The following is a 12963-nucleotide window of genomic DNA, read 5'->3' as shown; positions in this document are numbered from 1 at the left end:
ATAAGTGGCCTGATCTCAATGTTACAAAATGGACGGTTGTAGAGCAAATTCAGGAGGCAATACAAACCGATGGGTAAGCACTTGTTACAATGGTTTGTTTTTAGATTCATCTGTGTGATATTCTGAAGCATTATTTTATAATATTATAGCGTATCATGTGGATTGTTTATGCTAAATTATATGGAATACTGGACACCACATGGACTGTCAGACCAGTTTACGCAGGTATTTCAGTTTTATACATTATCTCATAATGTTTTATCAAAATATCTTATAAATTGTTTTCATATTTTTTTGTAGGAGGATATGAAACATTTTCGACAAAAATTAGCAATTATTTTGCTCGATTCAGAGCTTAATAAGTTAAAAGGATGTCCCATGTACCATCAACCTCTCAACGAAGAAACTTTAGCTAATTCTGATCTTGAGATCCTGGATAATCCATCTGACGTGGTCGAAGAGAAACGTCCCGCCCCAATCACTATCATTCCCACGGACCAACGTGAAATACTTGCCGGCCTCTGCAACTACATCATGTCGATCAATGATGCTGGATGTTTGGAGTAAGTATCATGTATCAATATTTAATGTGCGGATGTATATTATTGTTCTTCTTACCATCCAAATTACAGGAAGGTATGGGTCCGGAGCTCCACACCCGATCCAATGAGCTTAAGTCTTAAGAAACTTCAGTGCATACTTAACATGGAGCAGCCCATGGACAATGATTGCTTCAACACCGCCGTGCTTATGCTGGCATGTGACGAGGGAGTATTGTTCACAGACCCTCCTATACACTACATGGATCTACGATTTTGTGTAAGTTACCGTAACTCTTCATTCTAGGTGCCATTAGTATCAACATGTTGAAACAATATTTTTTTTCTTTTACTTAGTCCATGCTGCTAGAGTCAACACGAGGTCAGAAATTTTGTGAGAAGGAAACTATCCAGACGTTGGCAACATTATTTGATAGCTGGCCTGGGATGGAGACCGACATCTCATCTTGCAATAAGGTAAATAAAATATTTTGACCATTGTTATCATGGTTTGTTTTTGTTTCTAATAGCTCCACTTGTAGATTTATCTTCCCTATGCATCCATCGGCCGATACATCCTGTACATCATCGACAAAGAGGCACGTCGTCTATATATTATGGATCCTATTCAATCATCACAATCGTCAGAGGATAAAAACTTGAGGCATTCACTGAAATTAAAAAGTTTTTCAAGGGATTTCAAAGAAGCACTCGAAATAAAGCTGCCTGGGTGGAATTTTGATATATCTAAATGGCATCGTTTATTTCCGGCCGGTGTTCCAACGAGTATAGACGGGTAATGAATTCATAACAAGAATATTTACTTTTGTTATCATTATATTATTTATAATATTAATTGAAAGTTTTCCAGGAATGTGTCTGGCTATTTTGTTTTTCATTTTATGCTCTGGTGGAACGGTAAAGAATTGGTCAAGCCGGTTTGCGCGGTGAGTATTGTGGGTTACATGTTTTAAGACCTTCTCCGTGAATTTTTCATACTAACTACATTTATTTTTTCTGCAGGATGGGTATGAATTGAGGAAGCATTTTTTATTATACTTGCTAAAACATCGCGGGAATGAAGCTAGAGGAAACTTTCCTGATATTGTGAAAGAATTTCTTAAGCGCATCATCTAGATATTAGTATTTTTGTAATAGATGTTAAGTTGTAACATCACTCAGCTTGTTACATTGCAATAATGGACTTCAGTTTGTGTTATATTGTTTGTATGTGTGGATTTTAACATGTAACTCTGGTAAACTATTTCAAGAGCCCGTGGCAACGCACGGGTACTCTACTAGTCTGTCTGGTGTTTCAGCCAGGCTAATGACCATACTACATGCTCCAAACCAGACACTAGTCTGCCTGTCGAAGGCATGAACCAAACAATCTCCAGGCTGATCTCAGGCAAGCTGCATTGGCTGGAAAACAAGGAGGCACACAACAACGTCGCGCCCGCTGCTCGACCCGCACAACACTCGCGGCAATGCCTAGTCCCTTGCGACAATTTGCAGTCAAGACCCTAGCATTTGCAAACAAGACATTAAAGTTATGATTTTGTTAGAAACAAGACCAAAATTTTGACAAGTCATGCAGATTTCACAAGAAATTTCGGCAGCATAAGACATGGGGAAGAATACAAATTAACAATGGCATTATAACTAACATATCACATATGAGAGTAGAAATACAACTTGTGTGCTTTGCCAGGAGATGCTACGTGCAGCTGACCGGGAGGCAGCTAGTGGCGTTGAATGATGGACGCGACCGTGTCCCGGCCTACACATGCTGCCGTGTTTAGATCCCGTGGGTTGGAATCTGTATATCATCGTCCAAAAAGAAAAAGAAAATGAGAAATTATGGGAAGCCACCGCTATGGGTGAATCAAAAGCTCGTGGCTCACAAGTTTAGTGAGTGCTCGATAGCTCCGCTCATTATAGCCCACTACTCAATGATCAGAGTCAGTCACATGTTTCAACTCGTTAAAGTTAACAAGCTTAATGAACGAGCTGATTTGTCGCAAGCCACTTGTTAAGTTCGTTAATCACAATACGTTTCTATCTTTAGTGGTAGCATCTGGTGACACCTTAATTCATCCATGCAATCTGATCGACCAACCCAGCCCATATGAGGCAACAATTAGTGCACCTCCTCCCATGGGCACCGTCTCCATTCGTGAAAATCACTCACACAGTTTAGTCCCGTAGGCCGCTACATCAAAGTAAGATCGAATAATGCGTGTTAATGAGCACTCGCGAGCTTAACGAGCATCAGCGAACACAACCGAGCAAGATTTTCTGCTCGTTAAGCTTACCGAGCCAACCTAGTTGAGCCTTAACGAGCACGAACTTAACGAGTCGAGCCTTAAGAAGCAGAGAGGTTTGTTGATCCACCACCATGACAGGGGTGCGTTCGTGTCTCGTTCACAAGATGGATGCATGTGTCGCCCATACCAAAGATTAAATAGCCCACAATCAGTGCGACCATTTAGCACATGTATAATTTTTTTTTTGAAAATTCGTAAAAAAAATACGTTTCTTAAAAAATCAAGAGTGCATAAAACGTGTATCATATAGTTTTATCAAAGGCAGAGCTCTAGATACAAGAATAGGGTCTCTGGCTAACACCCCAAATTGGTGAAGAGCCCTCCCGATGCCACACTCCTCTAACATACACTACTAAGACAACAAAAACTTCTCTACCCCTGCTAGAGCCCATAGTTTCAGCTCATCAATGATAAGCTTAGTAAGCTCCGATACATTGATGATATACTAATGGCGCGCAAACACCCTCGCATTTCTTTGTTTCCAAAGGCTCCAACAAATCAAAGTGACAAATGAGTCAAAAGCCTTCTGGTTGGCTTTGGGCATCCTTTTCCTAGCAACCCCCACTATGGTTTGATTCGATCATACTAGCAACGCAACAGTGGGACTTCAATCCATGTCCTTTTGAAACAAATGTCCCATACCTGACGAGAGAACACACTGTTCAGTAGTATGTGATCCACATTATCCTCCTCCTACTCACATATATAGCATGGTGAGGTTTGCTCCTGTAACCGATGTCTAAGTCGTCGATCTGATGTCCAGATGCGATATTGAATGGCAAGCCACATGAATAATTTAGTGGAGCCCAACACTTCTAGATAGCCTTGGCATAGATAGCTCCTCTAGTGAGCATGCGATATGCGGAAGCCGAGGTGTAATTGCCGCTAATGTGCCATCTCCAAATGGCGTTGTCCTCCTGAGCAGGGTCTAACTGAGCCACCAACATCAACTTCCAATCTGATAAATTGGACTAGGCCATCAGTTGGAAGATCTCCAGAAACATCCGAAGCCCAACGATGAGAATACAACCCCTCCTTCACCGTTTTACGATTGATGATTTGTGTGACCAAACAACCGGAGAAATCTCCTGAATATTCAAACCATTGAGCTAGCGGTCTCTCCAGAAAAGTATCTTGTCGCCCGCTCCAACCCGCTAGTGTAGCAAACTATTGAACACATGTTGCACACGTGGGTCAGCAGTTAACGGCAAACCACGCCACGGTATAGAATCATCGGTACATCAAAGAGATCCCACTTGAGCCTCAAAGCCAGACCATGCCTTCTTAAATCGATAACTCCAAGGCCTCCCATGTGTTTTGGCCGACACATTATTTGCCAAGAAACCAGACATTTACCACCGAGAACCTCATCGGCACCAGCCCAAAAGAAGGCTCTGCAACACTTGTCAAGACGCTCTAAAGCTCAATTAGGGGCGTCGGCAACTAGCAGATGATGTGTCGGTCTAGCCCTGACCACATTATTCACCAAGATGAGTCTACCGCCTCTCTTTCAGCTCGACATAAAACTGAGGACGCTATCAATAATCGGCTACCACTCCAATGGTGTTAATTACTTGACCAGTGACTGAAGACTCAAATATCGACATGTGAACTTGTCAAGACTCCATGGCAGAGCCGTAGCCACCAGAGCCTCATCATCAACATTCCCACGAATCAAAATCACCGAGGACTTAGCAAAGTTAACACCCAATCTCGAGGACAAACCAAAAGTCTGCAATACTTCACGCACGAACATCAAATCCAGATGGTTTGAACGGATGAACAACACCAGATCGTCAGCATAGAACGAAAGCCGCTGAAGAGGGAGCAACCAAGCATCACACTGAGAACACCATCCTCGTGTACTATGAACAAGAGTGGTGATAACGGGCCACCTTGACGAAGTCCACGAGCATGCACAAATTTTCTGCCGGGGTAACCATTAACCACTACCCAAGAGCTCGCGGTTGATAGCAGAGTGGCCATTCACGATCTCGACTTATCCGAGAATACTTTAGCCCGAAGAAGTTTGAACAGAAAGGACCAAGATAGAGAGTCAAAAGCTCGCGAGATATCTAATATTTGGAGCACTACTTGTGCTTTACGCTTGTGCAACTTGCGTGCCACTTGTTGGACTAGCATGAAGTTATCATGGATGTTCCCACCCCACATGAATGCTGATTGGTGAATATGCACAACCTCTCCTTTCCGTAATCTCTTTGCGAGAAGTTTGGATGAAATCGTCAGGAAACTATGGACCAAACTAATCGGCCTAAAGTCACTGGCCAGACATGCTTCAGATGAATAGTTGAGAAATAAAGTGAAAGTTTCGTTCACGTGCTGTTTTTTTTGTCACGTGTAATTTCAAAAGATGTTTCTTAAGCTTTAATAAATATTCATGTTCTTAAAATAAGCGTTCACACATTCTCTAAGTATTCATGCATTTCGAGAGAAAATGTTCGCATGGTTAAACAATATTCCTGCATTTCAGAAAAAAAACATTCAATTTAAAACATATTTGCATTTTTTCTGGAAATGTCCATGCAATAAAACAAAAGGTTGCACTTTATCACGTAATCAAAAAGTGTTCACGTATTTTTTGAAAATGTCCGTGTAATTTTACAAAATTTTCAGTCCGTTTAAATACATGTTAATGTAATTTTAGATGGTATTCACACATTAAAATATGCTCATGTATTTCTCAAATATTTTGTTTCAAAAATAAGATAAATATATAAATAAATAAAAGAAAATTTTAAAAACTGACGCACAAAGGTCCATGTGAAAAAACAAAGGGGGACAAAAATCGGACAAGTAATTGAGAAAGACACCGCGAAGTGGGGCAACCCAACTAGTTGATGCAAGCGCATACTATGGGCTAGTTTGGGTCAGGCCTGGCATTCATACCTGGGAGGAGTACGTTTGGTTAGTATCCAGAACTAGCGTAGCAATTATTTCTCTTGTCAGTTCGTAAAAAGCTGTTGGCCCACAAGAAAAAGTACGATTAGAATACCAGACACGATCCAGGCGACCGATCGAGAACGCCTGACCCACACTAATGAATCTGCCTGGTGTTTCAGCCAGGTTGATGACCATACTACATGCTTCAGCCCAGGCACTAGTCTGCCTATCAAGAACATGAACCAAACAATCTCTAGACTGATCTCAGGCAAGCTCCAGGCTAGGGAAATATTTCCTAGGTCCCAAACCAAACTAGCTCCGGAGGGATGGGCTGGCAGGGTCGAGCTCTCCCAAACCCATGCCCTCATAGCTAATCTGGTCAACCCTCCACCCACGAGTCAATGATGCAACAAGCCAATCTGGAGATCCAAAGCACCACCACGATGCAAATTCTTTATGTGGTTGGTCGTCCATGGCAAGTGTCTGACGGCCGATAATCTGGAACGAAGAGGTTGGCCTGCAAACACATCTTGCTCCCTGTCTGTCAGCGCCGGAGGACTGTACACACCTATTCGTTCACTGCTGTTTCACCCAGCACCTCTGGTGTCTGTTCAGGTCTTCGATTGGGGCACATTTTACTATACCGGATGACTCTGACGGCTGCACGGAGGAGTGGTGGCTGCGCGCGAGAGCAGGCATTCCCAAGCCAATGCGCAGGAACTTCGACACTATTACAATTCTGTTGCACTGGAGGCTGTGGAAAGAGAGGAACTCCAGAGTTTTTGACCAAGTGGCGAGCAGTGCTGAAAGAGTCCTGGACTTGATACGGGAAGACATAGCAGTATGGCGCTCAGCAGGCTGCATAGCGGACCTTGGTTCCTAGCGAGTCATTGGCATTTGTACCGTGTTGTAATCGTTGTATTGTTGGGTTTGTCAGACTCTGGTTTCCAGATCTAGTTCGCCTAGATTGCTAACCGCGCTGTACTTCTTCTTTCTTTCTAATAAAGATCGGCCAAGGACCCTTCGAGACCCTACCCATTGGGTATGTGAAGTTAGTTTTACATGTTTACTAGTATTCAGCAAGTAAGTTTTCTTTTTGAAAGGTTGCCTCATGAAACTTTATTACAATGTCAACAGAGTTTATGCACTAGTATCAAAAACGCTTTTATATTACGAGACAGACTACAAACCAAATCGATGACTGCCTGCTAGCTTTATAGTCATGTCCATGCTTCCTTTCTCAGTAGTTAGTCGAGGTGGTACAAAATGTGAGCAAGATGCATCATTGCCTATTCGTCACAGCCTGGCATGGGCCAATTAGTGGACAAGTTTTGGGCCAGCGTGAGAAGAGAAGTGAGCAAAGGACTAGAGAGACGGTAGTGCTCGTAAATGGGTTTACTAGCTGGGTCTTGTTCCTTTTCTCTTCTGGTGCGTGACTGACTATGCTGCGCACTAGTAGCAGTCACAGCGCGAGAACTATGTCTTGCATTAAGTGAGATGGAAGAAGCTCTTGTGTCGAAGGGCTATTGTATCTGGCCAGCCTGTTACGCGCGTGCAGAGTTAAAAACAACGAAGAAAAAAAGGAGGAAAACACCCAGGGATCAAATACTTTTTGTATACATGATAAATATTTTTTCTATACACATTTAACACTTTTAATTGCTTAGCCAACACTTTTCAAATGTTTTTTATACATTTTTTGTGATATGTATTTAGAATATTTTAAAGTATAAACAAAAGCAAAAAAACAAAAACAGAAAATGGAGGTTGTAGCCTCCTGCACGGCTGGGCCGGCCCATCTGGAGCTCCCCCGACACGAGGCTTGCCTCTGTCTTGCTTACAACGAGACATAGGGGCGTCCTAGTCGCAGAGGGTGGATGTTCCGGATGTACTAATATATGTACTGTATTTAGATGAAAGACCAAATGTAATGCATGATAAAAAGTTTTTTAATTAGTAATATTAATCGAGCGACCCATCGGATAACCCACGAGTATGAACTTGTGTCCATACCCTACCAATGCCTAATCGGATTAACCATCGGACTTGCCCACGGGCGAAGATGGCAACCCATACCCTACCTATTCGGATCGTGTGCCCATGGGCGCGGCTGCCTATGATCGGATTGCGGGGCTGAATCATGGTGCTTTCAGGAAAATCCTACTTGATGTCATTTGTGTCAAATAGTCGTGGTGTGCTGGGCCAACCTAGTTTGAGGATTGTTGCGCTACTTCAGTTTTTCTTTTGTTGTGCCCTTTTGTTTCCAGTTTTGGTTTTTTCTTTGTTTTTTTTAATTTTTTCCTTCTGGGTTTGGTTTCTCATCTGTTTCTGCACTTTTCCTACTATAAACATGTTTTCTGATATACAGTGAACATTTTCTAGCACATAACATTGTTTGCTGAATGGTAAACATTTTTTATATGCGGTGAACTTTTTTGTGTGTATCGCAAACTTTTTGTTAGATGATCAACATTTTATAATAAATATTAAACTTTTTTAAGACTATAATGTAATAATGTATTTCTAATAGGTTATTAATTATTTAGATACTTAAAAGATCCAAAAGTTGTTTCTATAATGAAAATTGACTAGAAAGCCGAAGATGAAAATTCAGAAAATAAACCATTCAAGTGAGATCGCCTGAGTGGGATGGCCCATTTGCGCCTCGCTTCAGGCGTGGCCTCGGCTATTTGACCTCAAATAGGAGGTCTCTAGCAAGACATCGTATATGATGCATATTGCATCAATTAGTCCGCACGCCACGGGAATGTATCCGGTGCACCGGCACTTGTGATGCTACCGGTGCACCGAATGCCATAGAATGTTTTAAAAAATATGAAAAAAATCTAGCACGTTAACGCAACATCAATGTATGACGTCACAAAATTCCGTGTACAAATTCAAAATATTTTTTGAGATACAAAAATGACAAATTTGCCATCAGTGTGTTACTGGGCCAAATCTAAAGCCCAAATTATGTTATGTACTATTTAGTGTTGAATTTTTCATTTTTGTTTTTCGAGTTATGTTTCGAATTTTGACTTGATTTTGTGACAACCTACGTTGATGTTGTGTTAGTGTGCTATTTTTTTTTCAGAATTTTTGGAACATTTTAAAAGCACAATGTAAGTTCGGTGCACCGGTAGCACCACAAGCTCCGGTGCACCAGAAATTTTCCCCGCACGCCACGATTGAGCTGGGCCGACCCATTTTAACGCTAGGAGAATTGGATGTTGGTTTCAGGTTTGGGAACCTTCTAGAAGGTTCCTGAACGGTTCATATCTATTTTTTTTCCTTTTTCCCGTTGTTTGTTCAACCGATTTTCTTTAGTTTACTTTTTATTTTCCTTTTCTATTTGCAAAAATGTCCCCTTTTTAAAAATGTTCAGGAATTATATTTTTTTGGAATTCCAAAAAATGTTCATGTTTCCATAAAAATGTTCCAGATTTTCTAAAAATGTTTATGTTTTCAAAGAAAATTTGGAATTGCATAATATGTTCTCGTTTTCAAAGTTTGTTCACAAATTAAAAACATGTCTGCATTTCAAAAAGAATGGCAACTTGTCTTCATCTATTGTAGTTCTTCCCTTTGGTATTGAATCAAAAAACTCTCCTCGTCCATGTACGGATTGGACATATCATATTCATATTCTTGATAGGGGATTTCTTGAGAGACAAAATCTTAAGAGCAACTTTCGTGTATTACAAAAAAGTGTCATCGTCGACACTAAATACTACAAAATTGAATAACATAGACACACATCATATCGTAGTTGCATTCACAAGGTAGAATTTGTGACAAAGATAGGAAAAAAACAGGAGAAAAGATAATTGTGTACCTTTGCAACTTTTCGTCGAACATGTTATGTACGCTGGTTGTCGTGACGACGGGTAAATATGGCTCCTCCCCCATAGAAGATGGTGAGAAAGAAGTACGGGAGGGTGAGTGAGGGAGTCCTGGATTAAGGGGTCCTCGGGCGTCCGGCCTGTTGATATGGGCCGGACTGATGGGCTGTGAAGATAAAGACCGAAGACTCTCTCCCGTGTCCGGATGGGACTCTCCTTGGCGTGGAAGGCAAGCTTAGCGCCCGGATATGAAGATTCCTTTCTCTGTAACCGACTTTGTACAACCCTAGTCCCCTCCGGTGTCTATATAAACCGGAGGGTTTAGTCCATAGAGGCAAGGATAATCATAGTCATATAGGCTAGACTTCTAGGGTTCTAGCCATTACGATCTCGTGGTAGATTCACTCTTGTAATACTCATATTCATCAAGATCAATCAAGCAGGAAGTAGGGTATTACCTCCATAGAGAGAGCCCGAACCTGGGTAAAACATCGTGTCCCCTGTCTCCTGTTACCATCAACCTTAGACGCACAGTTCGGGACCCCCTACCCGAGATCCGCCGATTTTGACACCGACATTGGTGCTTTCATTGAGAGCTCCGCTGTGACGTCGAAGACATGACTGATGGCTCGCCTTGTTGTCAAGGATAGTATCACTTCCGGAGGAGCCCTGGCCCTAGGCCAAACCCTCTGGCTTGGCGGCTTTACCATGACCGTCCGTTCGGCTGTTAAGCTGACGATGACTTCTAGAGTCATCGAAAATCGCCCCCGCGTTGACTCCGAATACTCCAAACGGATGGATCCGACGGAGTTGTCGTCTTTAAACGAACTCCTAGATCGCATCGCCGCCTTGGGGGTCGCTACAGACTATGATCGGATTGGGCTTAAACCCGACCAGAGAGAAATAAAATCTCCATCGATCACCCATCAGATAGCGGTAGTAGAGGAGCAAAACAATAACTCTTCCTCTATATTGAGGACGAACTATGTTTGGATTTCCGAGCTCGAAGGGTCGGATACCTGTCCGCGGAACAACGTGCCCTGCCCTCCGAACCTAGAATTGGACGACGGGCCTAAAACATCAGTTGATATCCCGAAGCCCAAGCCATTAAGTTTGGAAGATCTTCAAACTCCGGATCCCAAATTGGGTCAGGGTTCGGATTTAAAGCCACCCACCCACCCAGCTATACGCGATCTTATGTACATACGACAGCAGTCTAAGGAAACAGTCCATCACTTTTGGGCTAGATTCCTCCTTGTCAAAGACAAGATTAAAGATTGCCACGATGAAGACGCGATCTCAGTATTCCGCAACAATTGCACGGACGAAGGAATCCTCAACGCCATCAACCGTCGTTGCGTATTACACTTCACTGACTTGGCAACCATAGTACAGAAGTACTGCGCAAAGGAAAGCGCCTGGAAAACTCAGGCAGCTCACTGGGAACCACCGGTTTCAACTCAGCCCCTCATCCGGGCAAAAAGGACACACCCTCGTGGGGCGCCCGACCCAATAGTAAAGAAATCTAATCCCATTACGGGGTGCGGAACCGTTCTGGAGGGATGGCTCGATAGGCCATGCAAAATACATACAACACCGGATACCACACCAACCCACAGCCTTAGAGCATGTTGGATACTCCGGCAAGTGGCCAAGAGCGGCGAGGATCTCCTCACCAAAAATACCCTAGAACAACACCCCCCAGAAGACGACGACCTCAGAGTATTGACGGTCTTCGAGACTTTCGCTTCAAAAAATCAGCGCCAAAGGGCACTCCGCGACCTCGCCGAAGTCTGCCAAGTCGCAGCAATAAATCCCTGGAACGACACGGCCATAACTTTCAATGCCGGTGACGAACCAAAATTTAGGACAGTCCGGGCACCAGCCGCCTTGGTCCTCAGTCCAATCATGGACGGCTTTCGGCTCACCAAAGTGCTCATGGACGGCGGCAGCGGACTAAACCTCATCTACGAGGACACACTCATCAAAATGGAAATAGACAGGAGCCGCATCGAGCAAAGTAGCACGACCTTCCAAGGAATTATTCCCAGTCGGGAGGCGCGATGCGCGGGAAAAATCACACTTGACGTGGTATTCGGCATGCCAGAGAATTATCGATCCGAAGAAATAACCTTCCAAGTGGCCCCTTTCAACAGTGGATATCACGCCCTATTGGGGCGCGATGCATTTACACGCTTCCAAGATATACCTCATTACGGGTACATGAAGCTCAAGATGCCCGGGCCCAATGGTATTATCACTCTTGCCAGTGATCAGTACATAGCACTCCGCGCTGAAAATAAAACCGCATCCCTGGCCCTCGAGGCATTGTCTGAAGCCCTCGCGGCCGAAGAGCTAACCGCGCTGCGCTCCACTGTGGATAGGGACGACGTAATCCTGGACAAACGACCAAATCCACCTCCTTTAAACCAGCAGACAAAATAGTCAAATTTCAAGTCCACCCGATGGACCCCAAGAAGACAACGTCCATCAGGGCACAGCTAGACCCAATAGTTGACGCCGCGCTACGAGAGTTCCTACGCGAGAAGTGGGACATATTCGCCTGGCATCCTTCTGATATGCCAGGAATCCCACGCAGGTTGGCCGAACACAGCCTTAACATATTGAAGGGGTATAAGCCGGTCAAGCAAACACTGTGGTGCTTTTCCGAACCCAAACGACAAGCTATGGGAGAGGAGCTAGCCAAGCTAATCGAGGCCGGATTTATCAGAGAAATAAAACAGCAGGACTGGCTAGCAAACCTGGTGATGGTGCCAAATAAGGATAAATCCTGGCGCCTATGCGTCGACTTCAAAGACCTCAACAAGGCCTTCCCTAAGGATCCCTTTCCTCTCCCTCGCATTGATTAGATTATTGATGCTACTGCCGGACACGACTCACTATGCTTTACTGCCGGACACGACTCACTATGCTTCCTCGACGCATACTCCGGATACCATCAAATCAAAATGAAGGAGTCCGACCAAGCCGCAACAACATTCATTACCCCATATGGGCCGTTCTGCTTCAACACTATGCCCTTCGGACTCAAAAACGCCGGCGCCACCTACCAACGCATGATTCAAACATGCCTGGAGAAACAGATCGGCAAGACAATTGAAGCGTATGTGGATGACGTCGTCATCAAAACTAGGCACGTTGAGTCATTAATAGACGATCTGCGTCTCACATTCGACAGCCTCCATACATATGACATCAAGCTCAATCCGGAAAAGTGTGTTTTCGGCGTTCCTGCTGGAAAACTGCCGGGCTTCATCATTTCCAATAGAGGAATTGAGGTGAACCCAGCAAAAATTCGAGCTTTTTCACAGTTGGCTACGCCAACGGACC

The 12963-nt window shown here is 43.6% G+C and overlaps 1 long non-coding RNA gene across 1 annotated transcript; it reads left to right on the top strand.

Annotated features, from left to right (window-relative positions):
• The first annotated feature begins 986 nt into the window (after window positions 1–986).
• LOC123168508 (uncharacterized) lies at window positions 987–1669 on the top strand. Its single transcript, XR_006484391.1, has 3 exons — window positions 987–1335; window positions 1411–1486; window positions 1563–1669. It is a non-coding gene; the product is annotated as an uncharacterized lncRNA (long non-coding RNA).
• Window positions 1670–12963: the final 11294 nt, after the last annotated feature.

This window comes from Triticum aestivum, chromosome 1D (genome assembly GCF_018294505.1).
Source record: "Triticum aestivum cultivar Chinese Spring chromosome 1D, IWGSC CS RefSeq v2.1, whole genome shotgun sequence".
Classification (NCBI taxonomy): Eukaryota; Viridiplantae; Streptophyta; class Magnoliopsida; order Poales; family Poaceae; genus Triticum; species Triticum aestivum.
This window is presented reverse-complemented; position numbering and strand designations above follow the sequence as displayed.